Source organism: Macaca nemestrina, chromosome 8 (assembly GCF_043159975.1).
Source record: "Macaca nemestrina isolate mMacNem1 chromosome 8, mMacNem.hap1, whole genome shotgun sequence".
Taxonomy (NCBI): Eukaryota; Metazoa; Chordata; class Mammalia; order Primates; family Cercopithecidae; genus Macaca; species Macaca nemestrina.
The window spans coordinates 36,510,399-36,527,255 of NC_092132.1; positions in this window are offsets into that span (position 1 = coordinate 36,510,399).

Genomic DNA, 16,857 nt, shown 5'->3' on the forward strand with positions numbered 1-16,857 from the left:
GATTTTGGTATTCGTTCTTCATTTGACATAGATCCATTGACTGAGTTAATTCTCCTTGTACTTAATGAGAGGACTAAAATTTTTGCTTGTGTAAACTGAAGCAGTTAGTAGGGCATTCTTTCTCTATCAGATAAAGTAAATGAAAAACTATGACTCCCTTTGTATGCAATTTCCATAGTTATTCCAAGCCAGTTACCCTGCTGATGACAGATCCCTGGATGTTAATTGCCACTTTCTCTTCTCTGAGCCCAGCCACATTGCCTAACTGGGAACTGGAGTCCTGGAATGGATGTAGAGAGTATTAATAAATAATGAAGTGAAGCAAAAATATTTCTGCTCCCCTAAAAATACTGAGTAGCTTCATTCCCTTTTTGAGAAAAGATTCCCAATGTTCTTTCAGCCAGGGTACAAAGTGAGAGAAGTTTTCTTTGCTTTTGTTTTCTCCTACATGGTCCCACTTTACTAGTTTATGGTTTCATCTATGCATTGGTTAGTGGAAAGTTCTTGACAAATGTTTCTAGTTTTTAATGATTGGGAATAAATGATTGTTTTTAGTTTTTATAAATATTAATTTCAATATAAAAATAGGAAAGAAAATTACTTATTGCTGGCTTTCATTCACTCTATTCCTTCTTTTTAAATAAATTTAATACCAAGACTTTACCTCTGGATATAATTTTGATAAAACCCAATTTTTAATAGGAAGTTCTTTAGTTTCAACATGAAGATAACTTGTATGCATTGGCAATATCCACAGTCTTCTATGCTGGAGTAAGAGTATGTTTCCAGAGATAACTAACTGCAAACTCAAATGCTAGTGATTTCAGTCACTTTCAGAAGAAACGAGTTTTTTTTTTTAGTGAATGAGACAAGGTTCTTTTTCACTAATTGATTGACTAGTTAATCTTTCTTTTTGATACTTCCATTTTTAAATGTTCTTTAAGATTGCATTTTTAAAAGTTTGGATTTAATAGCATTGAATTATTTGGATTCTATATATTTTTTTCTCAGAGAGTAAAAATTTAATGTTTCATTTTCAAACCATTTTACCATGATGCTTAATGATCCAATTACCTATTGCTGCATAACAATTCATCCTAAAATTTACTGGCTCAAGGTAAGAGCAATTATTTGTTTTATCATGAATTTGCATTTGGGCAAGGTTTGATAGGTAAGTTTTATCTCTTACCTAGCAGAGTCAGCTGAAGTGGCTCAACTGGGGCCGGAAGATCCAGTCCTAAAAGAGCTTATTCTCAAGGTTGGCAAATTGGAGTTGACTCTCAGCTAGAAGCTGAAGACTTGAGATCTTGGTTTTTTTTTTTCTAGTGAGTACCTCCATGGACTGCCTGGGCTTTATGGTGGTTGAATTTCAGAGCAGTCAACCCAAGAGAACTAAACAGAAAGTTTATGGTCTTTTATGACATAGACATAGGAGTCATGCCAGTAACTACATGAAAATTCACCACCAAGGGGAAGAAACACAAGAGTCAACCTCTTCATAGAATGAATGTCAAAGCTGCATTATATGAAGAATCTGTAGAGTAGAAATATTGTTATGGATTTTTTTAAAAAAATACAACTTGCTATGTTTACTAAGAAAAATAACAAAATAAACAGTGTTACATTGGATTCACATTTAAAATAAAATAAAAGTTTGCCTACTTCACCATACACAGACTTTCCAGAGCTCAATTCTCCAAATCTGCCTCCAGTACCATGTAATGATCATAGGCTAACTGATATTTATTCTTTGTAGTTAATGAATATTGAAATAATTATCCATCATCAACTTGTCAACGTATATACTTACCTTTTTAAGAATTCTTCAATATACTTGCCTTGCTCAAGTAGTTAAAATAATTGATTATATAGATATTATCCTCATCTATGTCTTTCTTGCCTAAATTACTACAACTCTTAAAGTTGCATCAACCAGTTGGCTACCGGTTATGTACTGTTTTATATTTTCAAGTGTCTTTCATTAACTTTTAAAGCTTAATTCTAATATCCCTTTGTTAGGAAGATTTCCTTAATATCCACAACTCATTAAATGCTCCATACTATTTCTTAGCTTTCTCTAGTATGACATACTGCTTCCTCTACACAGCAGTGACCCTGTGCTCCCCGACTGTCAAGTCTTGGGTCAGAGCTCATCACTTACTTTAGGTCCTTTATATGCTAAAATCCTCACTGCTCTTTCACTATTCACTCATTTTGGCACTTATTCATATATTGTCTGTCATAGGCTTCCTGTTTCCTCAACATATCTCTTCCTCCTGTTCTCAAATGCCTATAATTTTCTTAGTTTGGCAGATGCCAACCAGCTAAACAAACAAGGAAGAAAAACTTAAAGTACACGGAAAATACACTTAACATTAAATGCACCTATTAAACCCTAATTAAGATAGAATCTACTGATAGATTTCTTCAGAACAAATTTAACTAAAGAAGTTAAGGAAATAAACAGTAGATTTTGTTGCTATTGGAAGATGGAGGTAGCAAAAAGAAAGAGAAATCATAGGATGTCAGAAATAAACTCTTACCTCATCACTATTTTCCCACGGGCTATCTTGTATCATGATGTAACATCTTCATATGTGTATACCTCACTTTTCCAGTATGAGTGTAAACTCTGCCAGGACTTGGGCTGGCAGGACTGGGAGCATATTGTGTTCAAAAATACTTTTTTAACTGATCAAAATAAATTTAAAGATCTGTGAGATAAAGAGAGCACTCTAGTCTCCATAAAACCTAGCATTCAGTAGAATAAATAGTAAAGGGTAAATATGTTTTACTCAATTATTTCTCTGTAGGTGAAGAAGTCTTACATTGTCCTCTAGGAAAATTGTTGAAATGATCCCTGATCAATTTGTACATAAGGTTTGCTTTCTTTTTATTGAGACAGAGTCTTGCTGTGCCGCCCAGGCTGGCATGCAGTGGAGCAATACTGGCTCACTGTGACCTCCGCCTCCCAGGTTCAAGTAATTCTCTCACCTCAGCCTCCTGAGTAGCTGGGACTACAGGTGTCTGCCACCACGCCCAGCTAATTTTTGTATTTTTAGTAGAGATGGGGTTTCACCATGTTGGCCAGGCTGGTCTCGAACTTCTGACCTCAAGTGATCCACCCACCTTGGCCTCCCAAAGTGCTAGGATGTATTTAAGTTTTTAAGAGACTCTCCTGTTAGGTGCAAAAAGACTGAAAATCAACTCTAAGATTCCTAATTATCCATCATTATCTTGCTTAGTAATGCCTAAGTAACAAAAGTTTCTTTCCTTAGTTCTGGTGAGAGTATAAGTTATCTTAGGTATCATCCATAATGCAAAGATAAAGATAGAAAAATGGCCAGGGAGACAGTCATGGCTGTGAAGGGTGAGATGTGGCATCATCTGGGAAGGACAGCCTGTTGAATTGAACTAGATGTCCCAGTAGAGTCCTGCCTTCTGCCTAGGACTTCACTACTATAGTAAGTAGACACAACATAACTGGTATTTTAAATTTAAAGAATGCTTTGCACATATCAAACTTGTCACACACTTATTGTTTACTAGGTACTAGCTCAGATGAAGATGATCAAATATTTCCTTCTTTTTTTGGAAGGTGTTATAAGCTGAATTGTGCACCCTTCAAATTCTTATGTTGAACTTCTAACCCCTAGTACTTCAGGATATGACTGTATTTAAAGATATAATTTTTAAAGAGGTAATGAAATTAAAATGAGATGATTATAGTGCGTCCTAGTCCAATATGACTGGTGTCCTATAAGAAGCAGAAACTTGTACACAGATGGGTACAGAGAAAAGACAATGTGACGACACAAGGGGAAGTCAGCCTTCCCCAAGTTAAAGAAGAAAGGCCTCAGAAGAAACAAGCCCTGCCAACATCTAACATGTTCTCTGGCCTGCGGAACTGATAAAATACATTTCTGGTGTATAAGCCACCTAGTTTGTTATACTTCATTATGGTAGCCCTATCCAACTAATATAGAAGGAAATAAGCAAAATTGGATAACTTGGTCAAGACCATAAAGAAATTCAATGACTTGGAGAATCTGAAATAGCATCTTTCTCCGGCCCTACCTTGTGCTCTAATTATAAAGTAGCACTAGGGTGTTTATAAACTACAACTGCTGGAAGTCCCATATGTAATCTCAGTTGTATTTTGGCAGAAATGAAAGTCTTTCTTGAGGAGTTATCACTCAGAGTTTTATTTGGTCTTTTCACAAGTGGAAAATTGGATTGCATTGTAGATAGCTACATCCTAGCTTACTGACTTTAGTTTTCCTTATTGTCTAGATATCTTCTCTTCTTTTTCCTTTTCCTTAAATAAGGTTTAAATAAAACTAAAAAACTTCCAAACAGAAATTTGTACGACACAAATATCTAAATGTAAATTTGCCAAAAGTATTCATTCTCAAATCATACAAAGATGATGTAATGGAGTAGATAAGCAGATAAAACAATGATATAGTTTATTAAAGGTATATAAGACACTTGCATTAGAGTTTATTCCACGTTATAATTTTATATATAAACATTATAATTTATTGTAATATATATTTTATATGTAAACATAATTTATTGTAATATATTTTATATATAGTACACATTATAATTACTATATCAGAATTGCCCCTTGAAACTTTGTGAACTCCTTATCAGGGAGTGTGATATAATCTTGGGATGCATGGAATGTAAGAGAATCCATAATGCCCTAAAATTAAACATAAAAGTTGCCCAGCGCGGTGGCTCAAGCCTGTAATCCCAGCACTTTGGGAGGCCGAGACGGGTGGATCACGAGGTCAGAAGATCGAGACCATCCTGGCTAACATGGTGAAACCCCATCTCTACTAAAAATACAAAAAAATCTAGCCAGGCGAGGTGGCGGGCGCCTGTAGTCCCAACTACTCGGGAGGCTGAGGCAGGAGAATGCCGTGAATTCGGGAGGCGGAGCTTGCAGTGAGCTGACATCCAGCCACTGTGCTCCAGCCTGGGCAACAGAGCTAGACTCTGTCTCAAAAAAAAAAATAAAAATAAAAAATAAAAATAAATGTTTTTGTATACGTGCTTTTTTCTGGAGATAAGACCCATAGAGTTCCTGAAATTTTTAAAGTGTCCTGTAGCCTCCTAATTCCCATATGAGAAGAAGACTAAAGATGTTATCAAAATTTTAAAATTTTCTTATGAAAAAGATAAAATGTATATTTTGAATTGAATTAAAATGCTCTGTAAATTTAAACATCTTGATCTGGTTGCTATAGTCTATTTAAAAGACACATAGTTTTGTGAATTGGCATTTTTATTAAATGGTAACTATCATTCATTAAATGTTTATTGCTTTAAACATTTATCTCTAATCCTCATAGATCTCTTGAAAGTAAACATTATTCTTATTTTTACAGTTAGGAATCTGAGTCTCCAAAAACCTAAGGTATTTATTGAGTAGATAAGTGGTAGCATCTCTATGTGGTGATAAAGCCTGTACACATTGTACACATTAATTTTTTCTGTTAGAAGCAGTGGAATTTATTATTTTTTGAGCACCTACTATATCAAGCCATAAGTTAAAAACTTTATAATTGTTGGCTCTTAATACTCATAAATACCCTGAAAGACATCATTATTCTCATTTAATTGATGAGTGTACTGAAACTAAAGAGGTCACACCATGGAAAGATGTAGAGCGGTGTTCAAATACTAAAAAGTTGTAAAATATGTTTCCTTTTACAGACTCTAACCTCTCCTAAGTGATTGGATGAGTTAGAAATGTGTTCAGGAGCAACTAGCATACACTTCAGAATAAACAAGTTAAAGAACTTATTCTCTAATAACAGGATATTTGGGAAACAGTGGCCCAGGGATGGTACAGTAGCTCAAGAATATTTAGCAATGAACTAGGCTCATTCAATAAACTGTTCTATCATTATCACTATGTAATTTTCATCCTGATAAGATGGCAGCTTTACTTCCAGACCTTACATTCTTATCCAGCCCAGGAGAATGGCATGTATAATGGGCAGAATAAAAAAGACTTCTTCTCAGGAAAGTTAATTTGGGAAAAGAAACCCTCTTAAGGAATGTCTTCCTACATCTTAACAGCAGATGTAGGACTGGGAACATATTGTGTTCAAAAATACTTTTTTAAGTATTTTTAAAATTTCTCACAATTTTTTTTAGTATTTTAAATAGAATATTCAGCCGGGCACGGTGGCTCACGCCTGTAATCCCAGCACTTCGGGAGGCCAAGGCGAGTGGATCACAAAGTCAGGAGATCGAGACCATCCTGGCTAACACGATGAAACCCCATCTCTACTAAAAATACAAAAAAATTAGCCGAGTATGGTGGGAGGCACCTGTAGTCCCAGCTACTTGGGAGGCTGAGGCAGGAGAATCACCTGAACTGGTGAGGCAGAGGTTGCAGTGAGCCGAGATCGCACCACTGTACTCCAGCCTGGGTGACAGAGCGAGACTCCATCTAAAAGAAAAAAAAAAAAATTTATTGAATGTAAAAACTCTTGTAGGGAAATGTTAAATCTGTGTGATATTAAGCCTTTCTATGGAGAAACAAGGTATGTTTTTCTGTTTTTCTTCTCTTGCCTCCTTTAGTAGAATTTTAATGTTCCTTTACTGTGAGCAGTATATAGGCTTTTTGGAAATGTAATTACATGTGATAATTTTATAGGAATTATTTTTAAAATCTGTAACAACAAAAACAGAAAACTGCAGAAGTCAATGTCCATTTCTAGCTAAAAAGATGGCTGAGAGTTGATGGACTATAAACTATAGAATAGGTATATATTGTTGCAGGAAGCCAGTGGTGCATGCTAAACTCTTCTTCCTTTTTTGACCATATTGATAACCTATTGGTAACATTTTCAGTGACTGTAGAGGAACCAATAATGATTAGAAGACATAGAATCCAACTTATCGATAAAAAATTAATGAGAAAATACTAAATGAATGGCAAGACTTCTGGTATCTTATGATAAAGTGGTAAGAAAAATGTCCAGAATCTTATGGTAAAATGGTAAGAAAAATGTCCAGAATGTGCAGAAATAGGATGAGTCCTGATAAAAAAAGGAAGTATAATTTGTACATAAATAAATATTATGGATACCTAATGTGATTTGGGTAGCCATAAGATGAGAACTAAAGAATGAGTAAGAGTTTGTAAGTCTGAGACCTTGGGAAGGCAAGAGGGTTTCAGGCAGAAAGATAGTATCTGAGAAAGATTTGTGGCAGAGGAGGAAAACATGAATGCATGGAAAATACACAATGTGGCCAGAGCATTGAAAATTTGAAGAGAAGAGTCACAATAAAAGAAACAGGAGCCAAGGGAATGGGCCAGATTATGATGGACTTCTTAGGGGATGCTTAGTTCTCCAATCCTTGTAAGATCAATGAGAAGCCAAGGAAGGTGTTTAAATATGAGTGGTGCGTGACTCGATTTTTTTTTTTTTTTTTTTTTTTTTTTTTTTTTGAGGCGGAGTCTCGGGCTCTGTGGCCCAGGCTGGAGTGCAGTGGCGTGATCTCTGCTCACCGCAAGTTCCGCCTCCCGGGTTCAAACCATTCTCCTGCCTCAGCCTCCTGAGTAGCTGGAACTACAGGTGCCCACCACCACGCCCGGCTAATTTTGTGTGTGTGTGTCTAGTAGAGACGGGGTTTCATCGGGTTAGATAGATGGGACTCGATTTTTATATTAACAGATTACTCTAACTGCCTTTGGAAAATGGAAAGGAGGGAAATTATAGAGCATTTGAAATTCATAAATGAGAATATGGAAGCTTAGATTAGCCTGGCAACAGTAGCACTGGAGAAATGGTGGGATTGAGTTAGTAGGATCTGCCTATCTGGGTCTGATACTGGGTATGAGGCCTGATGGATTAGGAAACTCGGGTTTCTGGTTTAAGTAACTGGGTGGATTGCTCTGATAATCACAGATTAATAATAATGACAGATTGGTAAATGTGGAAAAGCTCATTTAGTCCAGTATCAATAATTTATAGAGGAGAACTAGAAGCCCGAAGTAACTTATCCAACAACTGTTTTTTAATGGTGAAGCTCAGATGAACTGATTAATCAATAATTATTGGGTATCTATAATTTTTCAGACCCCGTGTTTAGTACCTGAAAATGCAGGAAAGAACGAGAAAGACTTGGTTCCTGTTCTGCCTCTCAGAGGTTTAAGCCCAGGTTGGCTAACTTTAGCCTGAGGTGTCTTTCATTCAGTTGCTCACATTTACATCTTCTTTTCTGAGCATTTGGAGAGTTATCTTTATTGTATTTTATCCACCCTTAAATTAATATCTCTGAGAACAATTATTTTACCAGTTTGGATCTGCATAACTGCATCACTACAATTAAATCTCACCAAAATTTCTTCATGTTCACTCTACAAGTTGTGTTTTAAAAATAGATACAACTTTTCTCTAATATCTTGGTCTTCCAGTTGAATACTTCTATGTGCTCTTTTATACCTTAAATTAGTTAAAAGCACAATTGTGTCAAATTTCATTTGTATTCTCAATGCTTGACTGTGTAGATAATTGTGGTTGCATATTTAATTTTTCAGGTTTTAAAATCTCATTGATTTATAAATTTACTTAGATGAGCACATTATCAGATTCAAAAGTACAATTTCAAGGTTGTTCTTTTTCTTGAAATGCTTTATATGAGAGTTTAAAATTAAAAAATTATTTAAACTTTTCATGAATTCTTTTTTTAAAACCACATTTTTTAGACATTATTTCATACCTGGGTGGTTATTCTGTTTATCTTTCATAAAATGTATTTCATTACAGAATCAGGGAAAGGTTTGCTTGGCAACTATATAAATAGACAAGAGCTTTGAATCTTGAGGTATTTGTTACAATAGTGATTTTTTTTCCAGTGGTATGATTGATTTCATGCTATGTCAGAGTTTATGTGTTTTCAATATTGGAGTTCCCCTTAGAAAGAAGTTCGCAGAGTCTCTATCATATTATCTTACAGTGGATGCTATATCATTATGTAGGATTTTCAGATGACTTCAAGAATAAATAGTGGACAGTAAACCCAGGTAATTGAGCTATGGATCATAAAAGAATGTGAAATTGCCTTCATTTTCAAATAGAAATCTATTTTTTCCCAGATCTTTCAGAGTACCTTTTGAAAGACTGATCTTAGATTTTATTTATAGCTTAAGTTTGAATTTTTAATCAAAAGTATCCAATAGTAAAACTATACAATGATAGAATCATCTGTCTCTCAAAGTACTGAGTTTTCCTATCATTAGAGAATTTTAACCATAAAGTAGAATTATCATTACTGTATCCTAGTACATCTAGTACATAGTTAGTGCCCATTAAAAATAATGGTAGAAGTTTATAATGAGGATGATGATAGTAGCTGTAGTAATATATAATAATGGTTACCTTTTTGCATTTATCATTATTATTATAATTATCTGAGGTATTATTTTAGAGAAAATTCAAACACAGGATAGGTAGCCAGATTATATGTGAATTGAGAATACTTACACCACTTAGATTTATTGACTTTTTAAGATTTACAAGTTTAAATTTTGTAAGTGAATATTAAGAACCACTCAATGAGTAATTTCTCCCTGTTTGGTTAGTTGATTAGAACTTTAAATCAAAGTTAGTATACTAACACTTTGAATTAAAACTTTGTATTCAAAACTGAGAAATTACCTGTTCACTTATTGTTAATAAATATTCTGGGAAGAATCAGTGCCATAGTCACTTTGTAAGTACAAGATTGTACCACATTTCAAGGCATTGGCCTGTCTTGAGTGGCGTTGGCCAAATGATTTTCCCAAAGCTATTTGTTTTTCCAGCACTGGGGCTGAATTGACTTTGTTCACTACACAATTTGGATATATAGCCCAAAATGGTGTGTGAGGATGAGATATTATATACACAAGGCTTATATTCATTAGAGTTGGCTAAACTGTTATTTTAAAAAATGCTCTAATAGTTCAAACAAGTTAGAAGTTTCTCTCTCTCTCATATAGTTCTGCTGGGGCAGGATGGGGAAAATTCTTGAGATCGACAAGTGAACAAATACTACTCAATCATTCAGGGAAGAGTTTCCTTCCATCTTGTTTTTCAAACATCTTCTAGTATGCATGGTCACAAAAGAGTCACTAATGCATCTGAGTAGCAGACAACGGGGAAGGGCAAATAGAACATGTAAGCAGTACATCCACCGTTTAAGGGCAATAGCCAGGAAATGGCACCACTACTTTTTCTTACGCTGGAGAGTCTACCTTAACACCAGTGAAGCAGGGCAACATCATGGGTCTGGGCAGCCATAGGCTGACACTTCTATTACTATGGAATGAAGGAGGTTAGAGTTTGGTGTTCTGAACTGCTAGCCGTTTCTTCATCGCATCCAGGCTTCTCCCTGTACTCTGTGATGGAGCACCTTAAGATAAACCACAATTCAGTCTCTATCGCTGATAATCTAGTCATTCCTCAAAGACCAGAACAACATGTATTGTTCAGACCGGTGACGAATGGGGCTTTCGAGGATATTGAAGGTAGAGATATTATTTATGGACTCCTGGTCTCTAACTCTGCTATTTTCTTTGAAAGAAGGTGTCATCTTTTTATGGCTGAGTTTGGCTTTAGAATCAGGAGGGACTCAGTTGTTTTCTATTAAAGGCATAGAGTATTTGTCTACATTCTTCCTAAATTTAGCAAAAGCTAAATAAGAGTATAAAAGGGTTGTGGCACATTAAGAAATGAAGTTTTTACTTCTATCAGTGCTTAACGTTGAACTGACATTGTCACTTAAGGGACGCTATTTGAAAGGTGCTGTGTCTCCTTCTGTTTCTAGGGACCACCTTGTTGCTAATCAGTCTTTTTGGCTCTTGGATAACTAAATTGGGAATTTTATTTCATTTAAAGTGGACTGCATTTGTGACCTTGTCATCTGTGTATCTATCTGCCCATCTACCTGTATATTTATCTATTGTCCATCTATCTGATACATATATTATATATATAATTTTTGTTATAAACACTATGCATTTTATGTTATTATTTAAAAATATTATTCTGAGAATGGGAGCACAGACTTTACCCAAGGAGGTCCCTGAAATAAAACAAAACAAAACAAAAATCAAAAAATCTTGAATGAGACAGAATTTAAAGATCAATAAACATATACAACATAGATTTAAAGTGAGGCCTTCTTTCTTCTTTTTCAATTTTTAATAGAAGTTGAACTGAACCTTCAGAAGCCTCTCTGCATCGTTGCAATCTTCTTCTGACTTCTTTACCCCTAAAATCCCAAAGTTTTGCACCTAATCCAGGACTTTTGGATTCAAGTAGTTTCCAAAAGGAACAAGGCTGTTTGAGGGCTCCAAAATATTTGAACACGTAGAGATCTGTTACATTCGTGTTCTTCAAAATAAGGTGTCATTGAGAAATTGTGATGAGTTTCTCTACTTTTTGGCTGTCCAGTTTTTAAGTTGAAAAATAGCATGATGGGCAATCATCAGCTCAGAGTGGTATGGAAGGAAGTTTTGTAGAGTGCATTCTATAAAGCATAGGATGTTGGCACTTACGCATTTTACTCCAGCTGCTTCCTGCTTTTAGTCTCCTCCTCCTCCTCTTAGTTGGATGGTAAGGCACTCCTCAAAAGAGGACAACATCTTTATTTTTCTCATGACATGGGGTTTTCCTGGCTTGTCATGAGAGTCTGGATGCCCAGCTTACTGCTGCATATGGGCGGTTTAAATAGCAGCTTTGATAGCTACTATCTATCACATTGATGGCATTATGGAGAAGTGGAATCCGGCATTTTGTGCAGCCTGGGACTCGGCACATCAATTTGTAGACTACCATTAGAATGCTGATTGAACTCAATATCCAAAAGAAAGAGAGAGCAAGAGAGAGATTGAGATTGAAACTATATAAACTCTTCAAGCAAGATTTGTGCTATAAATCAATGCACTGTATATTTTCCTCTTTTGTTACAAATGTTTCAGAACTGATTTTAAAACTTCTTAACTTCAGTTTACAGTAGATAATGTGATTTGAGATAATCACTTAGAGCTTTGATTGTGGATCATAATGGTTGTGTCCAAATATCTATAACTGTTGTTGAATATAACTCTGTTCTTAAAAACAAACAAACAAACAAACAAACAAACAAAAAAAAAAACCTCTATCAGTACTGAAAACAATGTGCTAGGCATTATCCAGAATTTCACCATGGTGTTTATGAGTATATCATAGTTGGCCAAGTTGTTTTGAAGTTATTTTTCTTTGCCCCAATTGTCTATAGAGTTTGAGATGTCTCATATCAGTGATAAATCCATTCTGAACTTGTGCAGAGTTAGTACTCAAGCATAAAATAGAGTTCAATATATCAAACCTATACTTTCTTCAACAACACAACAACAAAATATATTGCAAATGATAAACTAGATGAAATGAAAGTGTCAATAGTTATCTGGCCATTTTTGTTCCAGTCTAGATGGTAAAAATTACAAATAACCATTGTTATTGCAGAGAATTCCATCATTTTTGAAGGTCTTCAGTGAGAGAAAATAATGGTATCATTTAAACTGTGTCTACACATATCACTGTTTCAACTCATTTTTAAAAAGTTCTGTCTACATGTCCTTGCTCAGAAAATAACAAATTAAAAATCAACAAATATGCTGTATCTTTCTGTTTTAGGAATTACACCTAAGACAACACTACTAACTGTTCATTGAGTCTCATACTGTTCTTCAGCAGAGAAACTCATTTACATCAGTGATTATTTTATTTAAATATATTGATTTATTAAACTTATCTTAAGGATTAAAATTCTACAGCAGATAAGGACTGGGTGTAATTTGTTTTATGGGAACATATTTTGTCAGTGTTAATTGCATAAATTACTTTTGCAATAGTAAACAAGAACAAAAGAGAAGCTTTGAGGGAAACTAAGCATCAACAATTTATGCTTATGTTCCTCTTTATTTTAATGCTGCACCTTGAAATCTACATTTTGTTAAAATGCAGCTATTTTCCTTTTGCTCACAGTAGTAACAGCAAACTAATACATTCTATTTTTCTGAAGATTGATGAGATTATTTTTGTTTAGAAAATACATGAGTTAAAAATAGCAAGTATTTTCCAGTCATCTGAAAGCAAATGTTTTATAAACTCTTTATAAGGTGCTGGTATATATTTTAAATTTCTAATAGCTACCATTGAAGTTATGATAAGAAAAACAAAAACAGTGAACTGTATTTGAAGACACATTGTATGTGTGTGTGTTTTTCTTATAACCCTCTCATCTAATTTTTGCCAACCATAGGACATAATTTATCTTGATAGTAATCATTCACTTTTCACCAGGTCTGGAATGAGAATGTGTTGCACATGATTGTGCAATGCTGTTATCCTAAGCCAATAAATAAGTTTCCGTACGTTACTACAGTTTGTTTCTATAGCTTACATTAATAAAAGGCTAAAGAAGCACAAAGATATTGTGAAATCTATCACCATGTAAAACTGCAAATTAAATGTCAGATTTTTATATTTAAAGCTACTAAACTTTACTCTTATTTACTTAGAAGTTGGAACTTGCTTATACTTTGTTTTATTTTAAATGTTTTAAAATTTACTTTAAGTTCTGGGATACATGTGCAGAACGTGTAGGTTTGTTACATACATATACATGTGCCATGGTGGTTTGCTGCACCTATCAACCCATCATCTAGGTTTTAAGCCTCGCATGCATTAGGTATTTGTCCTATGTCCCCTCTCCTTGCCTCCCATCCCCTGAGAGGCCCCTGTATGTGATGTTCCCCTCCCAGTGTCCATGTGTTCTCATTGTTCAACTCCCACTTTGTTTGGCTTTCTGTTCCTCTGTTAGTTTGCTGAGAATGATGGTTTCCAGCTTCATCCATGTCCCTGCAAAGGACATGAACTCACTCTTTTCTATGGCTGCATAGTATGCCATGGTGTATATGTGCCACATTTTCTTTATCAAGTCTATCATTGATGGGCATTTGGGTTCGTTCCAAGTGTTTGCTGTTGTAAATAGTGCTGCAATAAACATACGTGTGCATGTGTCTTTATAGCAGAATGATTTATAATCCTTTGGGTATATACCCAGTAATGGGATTGCTGGGTCAAATGGCATTTCTGGTTCTAGATCCTTAAGGAATTGCTACTCTGTCTTCCACAATGGTTTAACTAATTTATACTCCCACTAACAGTGTAAAAGTCTTCCTATTTCTCCACAGCCTTACCAGTATCTGTTGTTTCCTAACTTTTTAATAAATACTTGGATGCTTAAGTTTAAATGAGGACTATATGTAGCCCTGTTTTTCAATATCATAACAAAACATTTTTCAAAAGAAGAAAAACTTGAGTCTTAGTCTTACTAATGTTTTTATCACATTTTACTCGTGAAGAGCAAATAGATTTGTTGGTTATTTCTGAGAACACATCTTGGAGGTAGATGAGAGGTAGATGCTTCTTTTGTGCAAATGGAGAAACGTAGAGCGCATGAGTTTTCAAAGCTCCTTTGGAAGAAGGAGTAGAATTCCAGGGCATGATGCTTTCATTTCTGAATGCATTTACCATGCAAAGCAGCACATCTCCACATTTATTAATCTGCCTGCAGTGCATACCAGTAAGCAGTGGTGACCCTAGTTTCCTGATTGGCAAAGGTTAAGATCTGTGTTGCTGTGTCATAGGAAGAAGTTTCTAGAACAGTGACTGTTTCCTCTATCCTTTTTCTCTGATCTACCTACCCTTTTCTTTACACTCATACCATTTGCTTTTTCAAGGGAGAGAAACCTGTGTGGAGGATTTTATAAATACCAGGGCTGATATTTGTATCAGATATTTGTGTCATATATTTCTATTGAGTTTTAGAATTTTATTTGCTAAAGATTTCTTAGCATGGATTTTCAACTAAATAGAAAACTTAGTCTGGATAGAATGTTGTATCTATATAGGCTCACAAATTAAGCCTACCCTATATTTTTATTATTCTCATCATTCTTATCCTATAATAATCCTGTTGCCTCTCTTTCCCCCTCTCTCTATATAGTAGGTAAAAGTGAATGGACTAAATGGAAGCTATAATTTCTACCTACTTGGGGGTCAGATAATAACCAGGTAAAGAGTAAAATGCATCAGATCCAGCGTGAATCAGGTGTTTCTGCCACAGGTCTGGCATGAGTCAGGTATTTCTGCCTCAGAGAATACATTTTCATGGTTCCTCATGAGCAACTTTTAAGGAAAAGAATTCACTCAAGAATAGCAGAAGAAAACTAAGATGAATAAAATGCTCTACACAATTTAGGCCTGTGGTTAAACTAAAACTATAATTCAATTTCAGAGACCTTTAAAAATAAATTTATATTTTTGAGTTAAAGTTTAGCTACTGGTCATTTCTTCCTAGGTAGTTCTATTGCTCAGCAGTTTAGAGGCTAAGTTCTTTGCTCATGTTATCTTCAACCTTTTGGGCATAATTTACCGTGCTTTTTCCATGTGTACCATTTTTCCCCCTATTGATGCTGCTGTTATACCTGGTTATCATCTCTTCTAGCATCTCTTGTAAATATTTCAGAGAAAGGTTGTAGAATCTCTCTTTGACTATCTTAAAAACCAGCTTTTGTTATTACTAGCAGGGCTGGTTGGGCTTAGATAAAAAGCCTGATGTTTTCACAATTTTCTCTTTTAAAATCACGCTCCCACTGCAACCTCTCTCTTAACTCTTACCCATCTCACTCCCCGCCCACTTATTTGCCTGAGAGGCCCTTGTAAACATTACTTAGTTTCTTTCCTCCCTTTCCCTTTTCTTTCCTTCCTTCCTTTCTTCCTTCCTTCCTCTTTCTTTTTCTTTGTTTCTTTCTCTCTGTCTCTCTTTCAGTCTCCTTCCTTTCTTCTCTTTCTCTTTCTCTCTCTCTTTCCTCCCTTCCTTTTCTTTCCCTTCCTCCCTCCCTCCCTCCCTCCCTCCCTCCCTCCCTCCCTCCCTCCTTCCTTCCTTCCTTCCTTCCTTCCTTCCTTCCTTCCTTCCTTCCTTCCTTCCTTCTTTCCTTCCTTCCTTCCTTCCTTCCTTCCTTCCTTCCTTCCTTCCTTCCTTCCTTCCTTCCTCCCTCTCTCTTTCTCTCTGATGGAGTCTTGCTCTGTTGCCCACGCTGGACTACAATGGCACAATCTTGGCTCACTGCAACCTCCACCTCCCAGGCTCAAGTGATTCTCCTGCCTCAGCCTCCTGAGTAGCTGGGATTACAGGCATGCGCCACCACACCCTGCAAATTTTTGTGTTTTTAGTAGAGACAGGTTTTCCCCATGTTGCCCAGGGTGGTCTTGAACTCCTGACCTCAGGTGATCCACCTACCTTGGCCTCCCAAAGTGCTGGAATTACAGGCGTGAGCTACTGCGCCCAGCCTGTTTTTTCTTCTTGTCTTGCTTTCTGACTGTTCCTGGTGGGCTGAGTTATTTAAATTCCTTTCATTTGGGCAGTCGTACCTGGAGGTATTGATAGTGCCCCTAGGAAGAGAAAACACCTTTCAAAACAAAGCGAAATATCTCTTATGTTTTTTTTAAAATTTTTTTTCTTTTTTTCTGTTTTAGGGTTCAAAGGTACATGTGCATGTTTGTTATATAGCTAAATTTCATGTCATGAAGGCTTAGTGTACAGATTATTTCATCACCCAGGTAATAAGAATAGTACCTGATATGTAGTTTTTCAATCCTCACTCTCCTCCCTCCCTCTATCCTCAAGTAGGCCCCGTGTCTGTTGTTCCCTTCTTTTTGTCCACATGTACTCAATGGCAAAACATCTCTTGATGGCATTTGGTTCCTTCTGTATCTTTTGGAAATGGCTGTC